This window comes from Crinia signifera, chromosome 1, assembly GCF_055691185.1.
Source record: "Crinia signifera chromosome 1, ASM5569118v1, whole genome shotgun sequence".
Lineage (NCBI taxonomy): Eukaryota > Metazoa > Chordata > Amphibia > Anura > Myobatrachidae > Crinia > Crinia signifera.
Window position 1 is genome coordinate 173,936,164 of NC_139217.1, and position 14,529 is coordinate 173,950,692.

The window sequence follows — 14,529 nt, forward strand, 5'->3', positions numbered from 1 at the left end:
AAAGTGTGCATGCAGGGCTGGGAGGATAACCCCTCAGAGCAGCACTGATTGGGCAACCGGGTGATTGGGAATGGCAACGCCTGGAACAGTCTCTGGATGAGGCCAACAGGGAACTTACATGATTCCATTCAACCTGTAATTACAGAGTTAATGGCTGATTCAAAACTCACCCAGGTGCTCATTACTAGCACAGGTTCAGATCATATGGTAGTCTTGCTGCAGCAGGCTGAGATACACAAGACTGACAGGCCGGTATGACAGGACAAATGTACAGAGTTCTGGCAGGATTGTGACACCAATGAGACAAAAATGGCACTCCGAGACTAAAGACTGCATTTAAAATATTATATTGGAGAGTACAGGTAATGCTTCGTGGGACAACCCCCATCCTCAGATCCTTCCTACAGCAAAGGTGCACCCCAAAACCCACCACATTTATTCCTACCCTCAGCCGGCGGCTCCACGGACCTCACAGCACCGCCCCACCGCTACCGGAAGTCGCAGCTCAGAGCATTGCTAGGCAATATTCTGCTTGCATTCCACAGACCAGGAAGGAATACAGCAAAGACTCACCAGCTGCGGGGAACATGTGCAAGTGGGTCTCAGAGGGAGCTACAGCGGGCAGATAGTGTACAATTTATTTATTATTTATTTATGTATTTATTTATTTGCAGTTTCTTATATAGCGCAGCAGATTCCGTTGCGCTTTACAATAGTAAACAGAGATAAAACAAACTGGGTAACAACAGACAGATTTGGTGGTCAGAGGGCCCTGCTGCAAGCTTACAATCTATAGGGACATAGGAGGGAAACACAATGACAGGCATCAGTAATAGCATAGCAGTCCCAACAAGTTACAAGTCCAGAAGGGAAGCTATATAATACATAAGTGCCTCAGAGGGTTATGCGTGTAGAACTTAAATATGATAGGCTTGCCTGAAGAGGTGAGTTTTCAGGGAACGCTTGAAAGTTTGGAGGCTAGCGGAGAGTCTAATTGTGCATGGAAGGGCATTCCATAGGATGGGAGCAGCCCGATGAAAGTCCTGTAATAGTGAATGGGAGCTAGTGATACGCTCAGATGAGAGACGCAAATCTTGTGCAGAGTGGAGTGGTCGAGATGGGAGATATTGTGTGATAAGTGCAGAGTACAATCTCACATCATTACCTCACTGGACACCATGCATACAAAAACTTACTTTGATGCATAGCAGGACGGCATGCCCCTGTGTCCAGACATGATTAATGTCTTCGCAAAGGGACCTGCAGCACCGCACCCCCCACCACAGCCATTGCCATGGGTAACAGCACAGGAGATAATGGATTATCCAAGTTACAAAGCATAAAAACACATTTATATAATAGAGTCAAAAAGGCATACCTAATCTAAGCAAGTAATCATACAAGGTTATATACACAATCCAATAAGATTACACATATAAAACAGACATATATCACATCACGTGAGACTATTCCAATTGAGTTTCTCATTTAGGGGCAGATTTATTAAACTTGGAGAAGAGATAAACTGGAGATAAAGCGGAGAAAATGTAAAAGGAGATAAAGCACCAGCCAATCAGCTCCCAACTGTCTTTTTCAAACACAGCTGATTGGCTGGTGCTTTATCTCCTTTTACCTTTTCTCCGGTTTATCTCTTCTCCAAGCTTAATAAATCTGCCCCACAGTCCCCCATTGTCCCCAGTCGAAAGATCCACCTGGACTCAAGGAGCAATAACTGTTTAGCCCTATTTCCACCACACATAGGTTCTGGTAAATGGTCAATCATAAAATATTTTAAGGAACTCAAAGAATGACCCATCATTTTAAAATGGCGCGCCACTGGCTGATCTACCTCTGCCATATATACACTACATGGAAGAAAGTAATTGGACACCACATGTCAACAGAAACCATGCGTTTATTTACAATCAATAGGGGGTAGGTCCACCATTTGCAGAAATAACAGCAGCTACTCGTCGTGGTAAACTTTCCACAAGTTCATGTAGCACACATAGTGGGATATTGTGCCATTCCTCCTGCAGTACAGTCACCAACTGTGGTAGTGTAGAAGGGTAAGGCGATCGCGACCTCAACCTGCGCTCAAGTTCCTCCCACAGATCTTCTATGGGGTTCAAATCAGGGCTTTGCGCAGGCCACGCTAGACGGGTGACACGATTTTCGTCATACCACTCCATTGTTGCCCTCGAAACATGACACGTCGCATTGTCATCCTGGAACACACAATTGTCGTTCCCACAGAAACACCACAACGTAGGTAATATGGAGTTCTCCAGAATATCTCGATAGGTCGCCGATGTCATGTTCCCATGCACCTGTACGAGTGGGCCCACGCCATGCCAGCAGAAAAAAACCCAGAACATGATGCCTCCACCTCCAAATGTTACTGTTGGCACTACACATTCGGGTAACAGGCGTTCTCCAGGCAATCGCCATACCCACACTCTCCCATCTGATCGAAACAATGTGAAGCGTGATTCATCGCTCCATAGAACTTGTTTCTATTGCTCCACCGTCCTGTTTTTCCACTCCTTACACCAACAAAGTCTCTGTCGTGTATTGGTTTTTGTGATCAGAGGCTTGTGAGCCACAGCTCGACAATGATAACCGAGTGCATTTCCTGTCCATCATTTTATCAGCAAATGATCTACTATGATGCTTGCTTCCATATTTATACATGTAGGAAGAGTCCATATTCACTTTGTCAGGAAGATGCCATTATTTCAGAGTTATATCCCAAGAGACCGGCACTCTGCTATATAAATAAACTTTTCCTGGTGCCTTCACAAAACGTAATGTGCATCTATCCAGAAGGTGATAATAAACATGCTGTGTATCAAGTTTAGTACAACGTTTCAATCATTGTTGAGTTTCGTCAGGATACAAAATACAACATTACAAGAGCTTACCTTATAGCCCTCACCCACATGCACCGCCCATCTTCAGCCCGACCCCGGCTTCTGATGCGGCGTGGAAAGATGACGTCACCGTGAATAATCATTTCGCACGTCACAACAGTGTAAATAAAAACCGTGACAACTAGTAAACAACCCGGCGATACTGCAAGAGAAAATTTACAAAAGATACAATCAGTGATATGCATGCATATAACAGAATATGGCATTTCTGCTAAATATTTGCACCGCAACATGGTTAAAACTAAGAGGAGACTTGTATCAATTATTAAACATAGACAATTAAAGAATTTCATTAAGACCTCGCGGTGTAATTACATTAAGCCTAAAAATCCATTCGGCTTCAGAATTAAGCCTCTGTCACCCCCTCGTAATAACGGGGGCATATGATCTATCATCCGATATCTGAGGCTAGCCATCGGGTGTTTAGCCTCGGCGAAACCCATAATATCTACAAAAAGATACCTTTATGTGCACCATCTGCTTTTTCCAATCGTGAGTGAGGGTACGCTTGTAGTTACCCATCCCCTGAATTTTACTAAGATTCTGTTACACATATGGAATTGTCACTTATACATGCTTTCATTTGTTTTGTATATTCTATACTTCTGAGAAACACCGGATAATTGTGTCTACAAACCTTTCATTGCCCCTGGTCCATTTCTCCAAACAAGCTTTCCCGACATAAGGGTTAAGTGGTGACCCTTTTTTGTGGACTCGGCTGAAGAAAGGCGGTTGCGCCTTGGGACTTTTTTCTCTTTTCTGTTTGTGCTGCCATTCTTTCTTTAAATTTTCACAGAATTTTACCTATATAACTTAATCCACAAGGGCATACAATTTAGTATACCACATAAGAACTGTCACATGTTAAGTGATGTCTTATGTTGTATTTTTTACCAGAATGTGGATGCGTAAACGTATCCCCAGGGATCAAGTAATTACAGGTAGTACAGGCACATTTAAAACAGCCATTTTCCTTCTGCCTCAGAAAATGACCACTAGTTTTACCCCCACGGCCAGAAATATCAGTCTTCACCAAATATATATACTGTATATAACCCCAGACTTGACATGGCTTTGACTATTCTTCCAGGGAAGTAGCACTGCCTAATCTGCACCTTAAAATGTATTTTGAACCTTTTGCCTTTACTGAAACAGCAAACATCTGATCCTTATTATTAATTACATTATGGGGCTGATGCAGCTTTGGATGCAAGTTGGCTATAATTACCAGTGCCACCCCTGGGCACTTCTGCACATTGCCAGGCCCCCACCGCCCCAGCAAGCATGAGTTAATGACATCACCGAAATGGATGCTGTGCACCTGATGTGTCTTTCCCACATGCCAGGTAGGAGAAGGGCTCAGGTCATGCCATGCCAGAGGCCTTGGGAAGCTGGTAGTTGTTCCCACATTTTGTGCATGGAAATAAGGGCCTGATTCTGGTTGACTTGTAAAGCTGCGAAATACTCAGATTTGTGGGACGTCTAAACAACGCCCGCCTGCATGATTGAATGCCCCCCCCTCACACGCCGATTTTCCCCACACGCATGCAAATGGATGTTTTGCATAAATCATCGAATCATCAAATGATTTTGCAAGCGCTCGCCGATGTAAGACACCGCTCTGGTGTGTTACATCTGCAAGCGCCCTGTGCAGGAAGCGGGCGGGCAGCTGACATCTGCTGACATCAGCTGCCTGCTCCCCACACCCGCGTCACGGGCAAATTTCCATGGGAACGCCCAGGGTTTTCATGGGAACACCCATGAAACACTGGGTGTTCCCATGGGTGCGACGCCATGCCCCTCCCCCGCCCTTACTGCTGTGTGCAAGCGGCCGGCGAATAATCAATTTGCGGTGCCTGCTCGCACACAGAGTCTGCACAAGCACATAAATACTTGTGCACATGCGTAGTCTCTAAAAATCGCTCCTCTGTGCGATGAACTACAATCACCCCCCTAAATGTGTATATTAGCCTGTATGCAGACCTGTACCTATCATTGTAAGCAGACATCCCAATATTTGATTCGTCATCATCATCATCATCAGTACGCTATTAGAGCAGCACTATCCTTGGGGCAAAAGATACGTCTGAAAATGTTTATTAAGTATGCTGGCAGACTGTGTACAGCCGGCACACCCTAACTGAACATTGCCTACATGAGAGCGGTCCATTACAGCCCAGTTATATACAAGGACAAATATATAGGTTTATTTGTGGCAACAGATGTCTCACGTCAAGAAAATGTTGAATAAGGTAACAATGTTTAGTCCTCCATGTAGTATGCCAGATACCTCACAAATAGTAGAGATGGAAACAGACAGAAGGATCCCAGATCAATCCACCAAAGTGTGAAGATACAATATATGCTTGCTTACATGTGCTTACATAGGCACAGTGAATGTGAATCCTATAAAGGTATCTTTAGATGACATATATATGTCAGGGTTGCCGACTCTCCCGGAATGTCCTTGAGACTCCCGGAATCCTGGGACATCTCACGGACTCTCAGGAGAAGATCCTTTTGTCCCGCAGCTGCCGCAAGATCATCCACACTGCGTACTGTGCTAGATCAGAGCGAGACTTGAGCACACGGAGCTCCATCACCAATGCGCTCCAGGGGGAGAAGTCCCGTGACAGTACCTACCCGGAAGTGTCGCTAGGCAACGTTGAGCACCGTGGTACCACAGCCGGAGAGGCTGCGGCACGCGCACACCCCAGCAGAGGACAGAGTGGCGGGGGACAGAGCACACGCCAGGGGACCAGACTGAAAGTTACCAGGAACAACATCAAATGCAGGTACGCATTATTCTTATCTAGAGTAAGTCCCTCCTCCTCTGGTCCCATGTCCCTTCCTTGTCTGCAGGATGAAATAGGGATTGGCCCTCTCAGTTTCCCATAGGGCTTTTGCCAGCAGCACTTCCTCCGGGTTCAGGGGCCAGCACACAGAGCAGGAGATAGTAGCAATGTGCAGTGTCAGGGACAGCCCGGTGATGACATACTGGCCAGTGCAGGGGCTGCTAAGGGGGAGAGCAGAGGATGGGGACCAGGCAGCTGCATCTTCTCTGAGACACCAAAGACAAGCAAGGTGGTCACATCCACACACTGGAAGCAGGTTACAGCAGTTGTTATGGAGACCAGGCTGGGAAGATGCATCAGCGATGCAGGGACTGGAGTAGCAAGAGGGGTTTCTGTGACGATGCATGGCCCGCCCTGGGGATGCAAGTTCCGCCCCCTGGTGATGCAAGGCCCGCCCCATACCTTATACTTTTCTCCCTGAAATTATTTTTCAAAAGTATTCAACCCTGATATATGTCACATGTATAAGAATGAGATGGTACGAGGGGCGGATGACAGCGGGAAGGGGTTCGCCCATGAGAATGCCCAGCGTTTTATGGGCATCCCCATGAAAACACTGGGATTTCCCATGGGTACGCGGGCGAGTCGATGTCTGCAGGGGGTGGGTGGCTGACGTCATCAGATGCCCGCCCCGTCTTTGTCATTGTGCTCGTAAATAAATTTCAGTTTTCACTGACTTCTATTTTCAAAGGCAGGATAAATCATTAGATAGTCAGTGACCATCAAATGATTTCCCCTGGTAGCAGAGACAAACGAGGGGATGTGTTCTCCTACTGGGTCAACCCAGTTCAAGGTGCAGTGTGTAAGCACCAAACTGAATAACCTGGGCTGACCAGCCTGGCAATTCAACCCGGGTTATATGAAGGGTTAAATCCGGATCATCCTGTGTAAAATGGATGACCTGGGTTTAGTGTGAAAAGGTCCGACCCAAGCTGAAAATCCTGGGTCGGACCCGGCTTAGAGATCAAAAAGCAGTATTAGTAATACCATCAAGGATCTTGCTCTTAGCAGCTTTTTTGAGTATGGTTGCAGAGAAGCAACCAGGACTACATAATTTGCCTTATGCTAGAAAAAGTTTCAGTGCTTTGTGCATGTAAGTCAGATTACTCTGAATAACATATGTGTGCTTAATATGTTTTCAAAATTGGGGGGCACAAGGAGGGATTGTACAAGTGCTCTGATTTATGCATTCTTATAAGGGTTGATGTATTATTAGGTGTTATGGGCAAGGAATGGCACCTGCACTGATGCTGCTTCTCCATGAAAGACAGCAGTGATTACCCCAAATCCCAGAGGCACTATAGGCCCCATTCATTATAGGCGCTATTATCTACAAGATAGCATGCCAATGTGCCATGCAATGTATGAGTGGTCAGTGTCATTAAATATTATGACAGTTGCAGCTACAGATTTCGATAGCTGCGGGTCTGTATTGAGTATAAGATGGGAAATGTGCAAGTATTCCCATAGTGATATTGTACAGCCGGGAGCCTGTAATATCACATAACTCCCGGATTCCGTCCATGGACCGGAAGTCATGTGACATATGCGTTCCACACACCGGAAGTAGGAACACATTATTCCAAATACTGGAAGTGGGTAAAAATTACGTGAAAACACTTCCTGATATGGTTCAAACTAAAGTATGTATTTTCTTTCATGGAATTTTTATAATAATTGTACATAAATATACTCAATAGGTCTGCCTCCTATAGCTCTTACACATATGACATTGAAACAGTTTTGATAAGATTTGATACTAAATAGTTGGATCAATTGGATGATTGTTTGAATAAACTTCCTTTGCAAGTGCAATACCTTTGATAAAATTATGTATACCACACACAATTTTCTACCTGCATCCCATCTTGGAGCAGCATAAATACTTCTCTACCTTTGGAACTTGGAACCCCTGACCCCCTTGTCCACCCACCAACTGGGACCTTTGTGCATACTCTCCCCACCTATATTTGACTAAAGGAACTTGCCTTCTAGTGAGGTCGCCCGTACCAGACGGCTTTATCAAATGTGATAGAGCCGTCTGATGGCGAAACGCATCAGTGACCTACCTACTGTACCAGCCAATCCTCATGGACCCATCCGAACCAGCCCCAGATCTAGATTTGTTCCAGTCGACCACAAAACCAGGACAAGATCAAGCAAACCTCACACGGTGGACTGGACTCCATTGCCTTTTGACCAGTTAACACACCACAGCACAAGAGGTACAAGAGCATTCCAACCTACACACTCGGTTGTTGGACGATAATAACTTTATTCCATCTGGTCTTATTATTCTGGACTTATTGGGGAATTATAGGAATGGATGGTCCTATCCTCACTTGAGAGAGGTTGTTTACAAGTTCAGCTTTTAAAATAATATTTATTGTAAAGTCAGTCCAGTTGATATTTATTTTGATTAATTTTAGCGCTACTACTTTTTTCTTTTTTTTTTTAGTCAGGCCACTGAAACTGTGCACTTCAATTGTGTTCCAATTTAAAGGGATAGTATAGTAAACCTATGCATAATGAATGGAAAGGAATGCTCCTAGAGAGAATAGAAATGAGTGGTGTAATGCCCCTGTTTTCAGTGGCCACATCCACTGCCTTTGGCATGCACACACACAGTGTTTTGCAAAGAGATTTTGTCTACTTGCTGTAATGACTATGGTGCATATTTACTTGCTTTTTTATTTTGCTTTACTCTCAATTCAGAAGCGGATCCAATGAGTGCACTGTAATCCCATTGTAGCAGGAAGGAGTTTTGACATGTTTAGACAATCTGTGATAACATTACAATCTATTGTTTCCAACAAAGTGAAAACAGGCTAAACGGAAAGAAGGAAGTAGAGTGTGGCATAAGCCTATTAAACCATAGTGGAGTTTAGGATATCAGTAAAAGATTGCATTTAATTTTACCTCTTTGCACATACATCAGTACTGTGTAGGGTTTAGACAATGCCCCTATTAGGTAGGCTTGTGAATGCAGATATTAGTCCTCACACAGGACCAGAGACTAGCAGCATTGTCTGTATTAGAAGACACATTATGGAGGGTGTTCTATCTCCCGCTGCCATTCCCGATGGGGGAAATGGCGGCGGTGCCCTCTTTAATGCTGACTTCCACGACAGCATTCAACAGGGATCTCGGCCGAACGTGCCTGACTTCACAAGCAGTCGATCACGTTCTGCCGAGAATGGGTGGGAATTGACGAGCTCCCGGCTACAGCTCGCCTATTTCTGGCTGCTTCTCGCGGCCACACCCCCATCTCAGCGCTCAGCAGGCAGGACATTAAACCCCGCCTGCAAAATCTCAGTCATGCAGACCAAGAACGGGACAGGGTCACGTCTGTCGCCCGACAGTCGTGACCCTACATTGAGTACCCCCTATAACTCTAATACCCTAAAACATGGTCTGTGAAAAATAAACTTTAATATCACAAAATGGAACACTGATCCCAGTGACATAACAATGGCACTGCAGCCCAAGTGGTGGCTTGGGGGGACCAGCGCTGTGGTGGCACATGGTCTGTGCAGATTCCAATGGGACTGACCATCAATATAGAATCTGCTTAAAATGTCCTTCCAAAAATGGCTGCTGCCTTGGAGGAGACAGATGCTAATGGTCCTACTGGGTAGTGTATATCACCACCTGAAAGTTACAGATTCCAGGTTGCAATATATATATATATATATATATATATATATATATATATATATATATATATATATATACAGTATATCTATAAAAGGATAGATAGGCAGCACTCACAGACTAGAAATGAGGGATGCAAGAATCCCATTCGGTTGAAGGTCAACGTTTCAATTTGAACTTGAACCGATTGAGAGTCTTGTATCCCTCATTTCTAAAGTATGTGAGTGTAGCCTATCTATCCTGTCTGAAATTATTTGAGGAGAGCACCCGGCATTTACTACAAGGAAACGTTTATTAACATGGAGTGCCGAGCATCATTGGAATATATATATATATATATATATATAAACCAGAGGGGGGTTGGCCGGCACTCCGCTGAAGGCAAATAGGCTGGGTGCCTTCCCTGGAGAGTATAATGCAATCCAATACAGCAGCAGCCGGGTGGGTGGCACTCCCAGAAATAAAGGACTCAAAAGTCTGGAACGATTACCAACGTTTCAAATGTATTGTGACATTTTTCATCAGGGTGAACACCCTGATGAAAAATGTCACAATACATTTGAAACGTTGGTAATCGTTCCAGACTTTTGAGTCCTTTATTTCTGGGAGTGCCACCCACCCGTCTGCTGCTATATATATATATATACACAGAAGGGGCGGCACTCGAACGGATTTGAAACATAAATGAAAGACACAACCACAGTGTAGTGATCTAACGTTTCGGCAACCAAATGCCTTTATCAAAGACACAGAATAAAAGACATAGACACTTACTTATAGGGAGTGACATCCGTGGTGAAACCGGTGCTCCCACGCTCACAGCCGTGCTGGCGCCTGAGACTGACGTCATCGGAATCTCCTCTGTACAGTCAGCTGCTCTGCTTGGCGCGTTGCTATGGGAACCCTCCGGAGCCTGCAGTAACCAAGTGATACAAGTGAAACAATGTAAATAACACCAAAACATGATCGTGAGCAATTTAGAAATGAAAACTATGTATGGTCGACATGACCAGGCTAGCGACATGACACCACGCAAGTTAGGCACGGAATGCGCAGCACAAAAACGGGTACACATACTGAAGCAAAATATATATGCAAACAAAGTAGAAGGATATTAGGTTAAAGCAATCTACAGAAATCAGATCAACTGATATGGAAGGAGTTCAAAGAGAAAGCATGTAGCAATATAGAGAAGGGACAAAGGGAAAGTACATATAGTTAAAGAAAACAATTAAGAGAGGAGTATTCATTGAGCCCAGCTGGCGCAATAACATTCAATTTGAAAATCCATTTTGCCTCTAATTGAAGCAATTTCCTATCACGATCGCCACCACGCACACTGGCAGCTACCTGGTCAATCATTTTATACTTCAAAGTGGGCAGCGTGTGGCAGCAGTCCCTGAAGTGCCGCGCCACGGGTTGTTCGGCTGGTTGCCCTTCTAGTGCTTGTTTAATTGAAGAGCGATGCATGCCCATACGTTCTTTAAATGTCCGGCTGGTCTTGCCCACATAAACCAATCCGCATGGGCATCTAATAATGTACACAATGTAACGACTCATGCACGTGAAGATGTGCTTAATCTTATAACGGTGCCCAGTATGAGGATGCGTGAACGAGTCACCCCGTTCTAAGTAGCCACAGGTAACACAGCCAGTACAACGATAGTTCCCAGGCTTCCGTGAAAGGAAGTGGGTGGTTTTAATTGCAGAGCCTAGGCTAGTTACATCAGCTTTCACTAGCTTATCACGTAGGCTGGTACCTCTTTTGTAGCATGGCATTACCGATACACCTTTCAGTGCTGGTAGTTCAGGATCTTGGCTGACCAATGGCCATATCTGCTTCACCGATTTCACCAATACAGAGCTAGCCGTCGTATATGTATTGATGAATGGTAATTTCTCACAAGGATTAGATGCAACCTTGCTGCGCAGGGTCTCCTCTCTAGGGATGGCTAGGGCTTTTGCTTTTGCTTGTAGCAACATCTCCCGGTTGTAGCCTCGATTTTCAAATTTTTTCACCATTTCATTCATTTGATCTTCCGCTACTGATGGTGCACTGCATATTCTCCTTACACGTAGCATCTGGGAGAACGGCAGGCCACGCTTGGCAGCTGGAGGGTGGTAGCTTGTGGCTTCCAGAAGGGTGTTTCTGTCTGTGGTTTTCTGGAACACAGATGTTGACAGATTGCCGCTGTCAATGGTAATTTGGACATCCAGGTAGCTTATAGTAGATGCGCTGTGGGATGAGGTAAATTTTATGTTCGGGTCTGCTGTGTTAGCATATAACAGCACCTCTTCCAATAGTGACTCGGAGCCAGTCCAAACAAGCAAAATATCGTCAATATAACGAATGTAAAGGGCAGTGTGAGCCACTGCTGCTGGATGGGATAGGATAAGTTTTTTCTCCATGGCGAACATGTACGCGTTGGCATACGTCGGGGCTACACAAGAACCCATTGCACAGCCCCGAAGATGCAGGTAATGGGCACCATCGAAATAGAAATAATTTCTGGTGAGCGTGAGCTCTAACAGTTGCATATAGAAATTCACCTCAGGACCAACGAATGCTGTATTGTTGCTGATCAACTCCTTAGTAGCCTCGAGACCCTCACGATGGGGGATGTTCGTATATAGGCTGACCACGTCTATAGTACAAAGGATCGTGGCTTCTGGAAGGTTGGTCAATTGGTTCAGTCTTATAATCAGGTCCGTGGTGTCTTTCAAAAAGGTGCTTTGTGCTTGCACTACTGGCTGCAGATAGGCATCAAGGTATTGCGATATGCCATAATACAATGATCCCCTCGCCGATATGATGGGGCGTCCCGGCGGCAGTTGTGGATCCTTATGGATCTTTGGTAGCGTGTACAGCAGAGGTATCAGAGGGTGATGAGTGGTAAGTGCCTCCATGCATTTCTTGGATATGATTTTATCCTCCATTGCTGATTTAAGGAGGCTGTCAATTTCCAATTTGAACTTTGGAGTGGGGTCCATGGACAGACGCTCGTACACTTCATGATTGGACAGTTGAAGATAGATGTCCTTTTTGTAGAAATCGATGTCGAGGATTACCACGGCACCCCCCTTGTCTGCCGTTCTTATAACTATGTCATCATAGTTTTGTAGCTGCTTGAGTGCTGCACTTTGTCGTTTGGATAAGTTGTTGCGTATATGTTCTGTATTGCGCTGTGAAGAAATGCCCACTTGGTCCAGCCTGCGTGACAGATATTTGATGCTTGCATTGCTTGAATTAGGGTCAAACTTAGATGTTGCTTTGACAGGTAACATTTCAGGCTGTTCTTGTGCCTTACTCGTACCAAAGTATTCTTTAAGACGTAAGGAACGGGCAAATTTGTAGTAAAAAAAAAAGCAAAAGCCCTAGCCATCCCTAGAGAGGAGACCCTGCGCAGCAAGGTTGCATCTAATCCTTGTGAGAAATTACCATTCATCAATACATATACGACGGCTAGCTCTGTATTGGTGAAATCGGTGAAGCAGATATGGCCATTGGTCAGCCAAGATCCTGAACTACCAGCACTGAAAGGTGTATCGGTAATGCCATGCTACAAAAGAGGTACCAGCCTACGTGATAAGCTAGTGAAAGCTGATGTAACTAGCCTAGGCTCTGCAATTAAAACCACCCACTTCCTTTCACGGAAGCCTGGGAACTATCGTTGTACTGGCTGTGTTACCTGTGGCTACTTAGAACGGGGTGACTCGTTCACGCATCCTCATACTGGGCACCGTTATAAGATTAAGCACATCTTCACGTGCATGAGTCGTTACGTTGTGTACATTATTAGATGCCCATGCGGATTGGTTTATGTGGGCAAGACCAGCCGGACATTTAAAGAACGTATGGGCATGCATCGCTCTTCAATTAAACAAGCACTAGAAGGGCAACCAGCCGAACAACCTGTGGCGCGGCACTTCAGGGACTGCTGCCACACGCTGCCCACTTTGAAGTATAAAATGATTGACCAGGTAGCTGCCAGTGTGCGTGGTGGCGATCGTGATAGGAAATTGCTTCAATTAGAGGCAAAATGGATTTTCAAATTGAATGTTATTGCGCCAGCTGGGCTCAATGAATACTCCTCTCTTAATTGTTTTCTTTAACTATATGTACTTTCCCTTTGTCCCTTCTCTATATTGCTACATGCTTTCTCTTTGAACTCCTTCCATATCAGTTGATCTGATTTCTGTAGATTGCTTTAACCTAATATCCTTCTACTTTGTTTACATATATATTTTGCTTCAGTATGTGTACCCGTTTTTGTGCTGCGCATTCCGTGCCTAACTTGCGTGGTGTCATGTCGCTAGCCTGGTCATGTCGACCATACATAGTTTTCATTTCTAAATTGCTCACGATCATGTTTTGGTGTTATTTACATTGTTTCACTTGTATCACTTGGTTACTGCAGGCTCCGGAGGGTTCCCATAGCAACGCGCCAAGCAGAGCAGCTGACTGTACAGAGGAGATTCCGATGACGTCAGTCTCAGGCGCCAGCACGGCTGTGAGCGTGGGAGCACCGGTTTCAGCACGGATGTCACTCCCTATAAGTAAGTGTCTATGTCTTTTATTCTGTGTCTTTGATAAAGGCATTTGGTTGCCGAAACGTTAGTTCACTACACTGTGGTTGTGTCTTTCATTTATGTTTCAAATCCGTTCGAGTGCCGCCCCTTCTGTGTCTCTTGACACTCATCTCTATACAATACTCGGGAGGGCACCGCCGGTTGCTGTTCAGGACCACACTACCGAGTGCCGGACCCAAACGCTGTATATATATATATATATATATATATATATATATATATATATATATATATATATACAGGTTGAGTATCCCGTATCCGAATATCCGTTATCCGAATTATTCCGAAAACCATACATTCCAGAAAGTGGACAAAAACTCACTGGGGACATTTGTAACAGCATCACTGGGGACATGATATGTAACTGGCACTATATATGTGCAAGACAATGATTGCTTGGCATTCAAATTCATTATCTGAGATAGTACACACATTTTGTTTCATGTTTTGAAACCTTGTTTTTTGAACAAATAAAATATATTTGTGTTTATTTTATG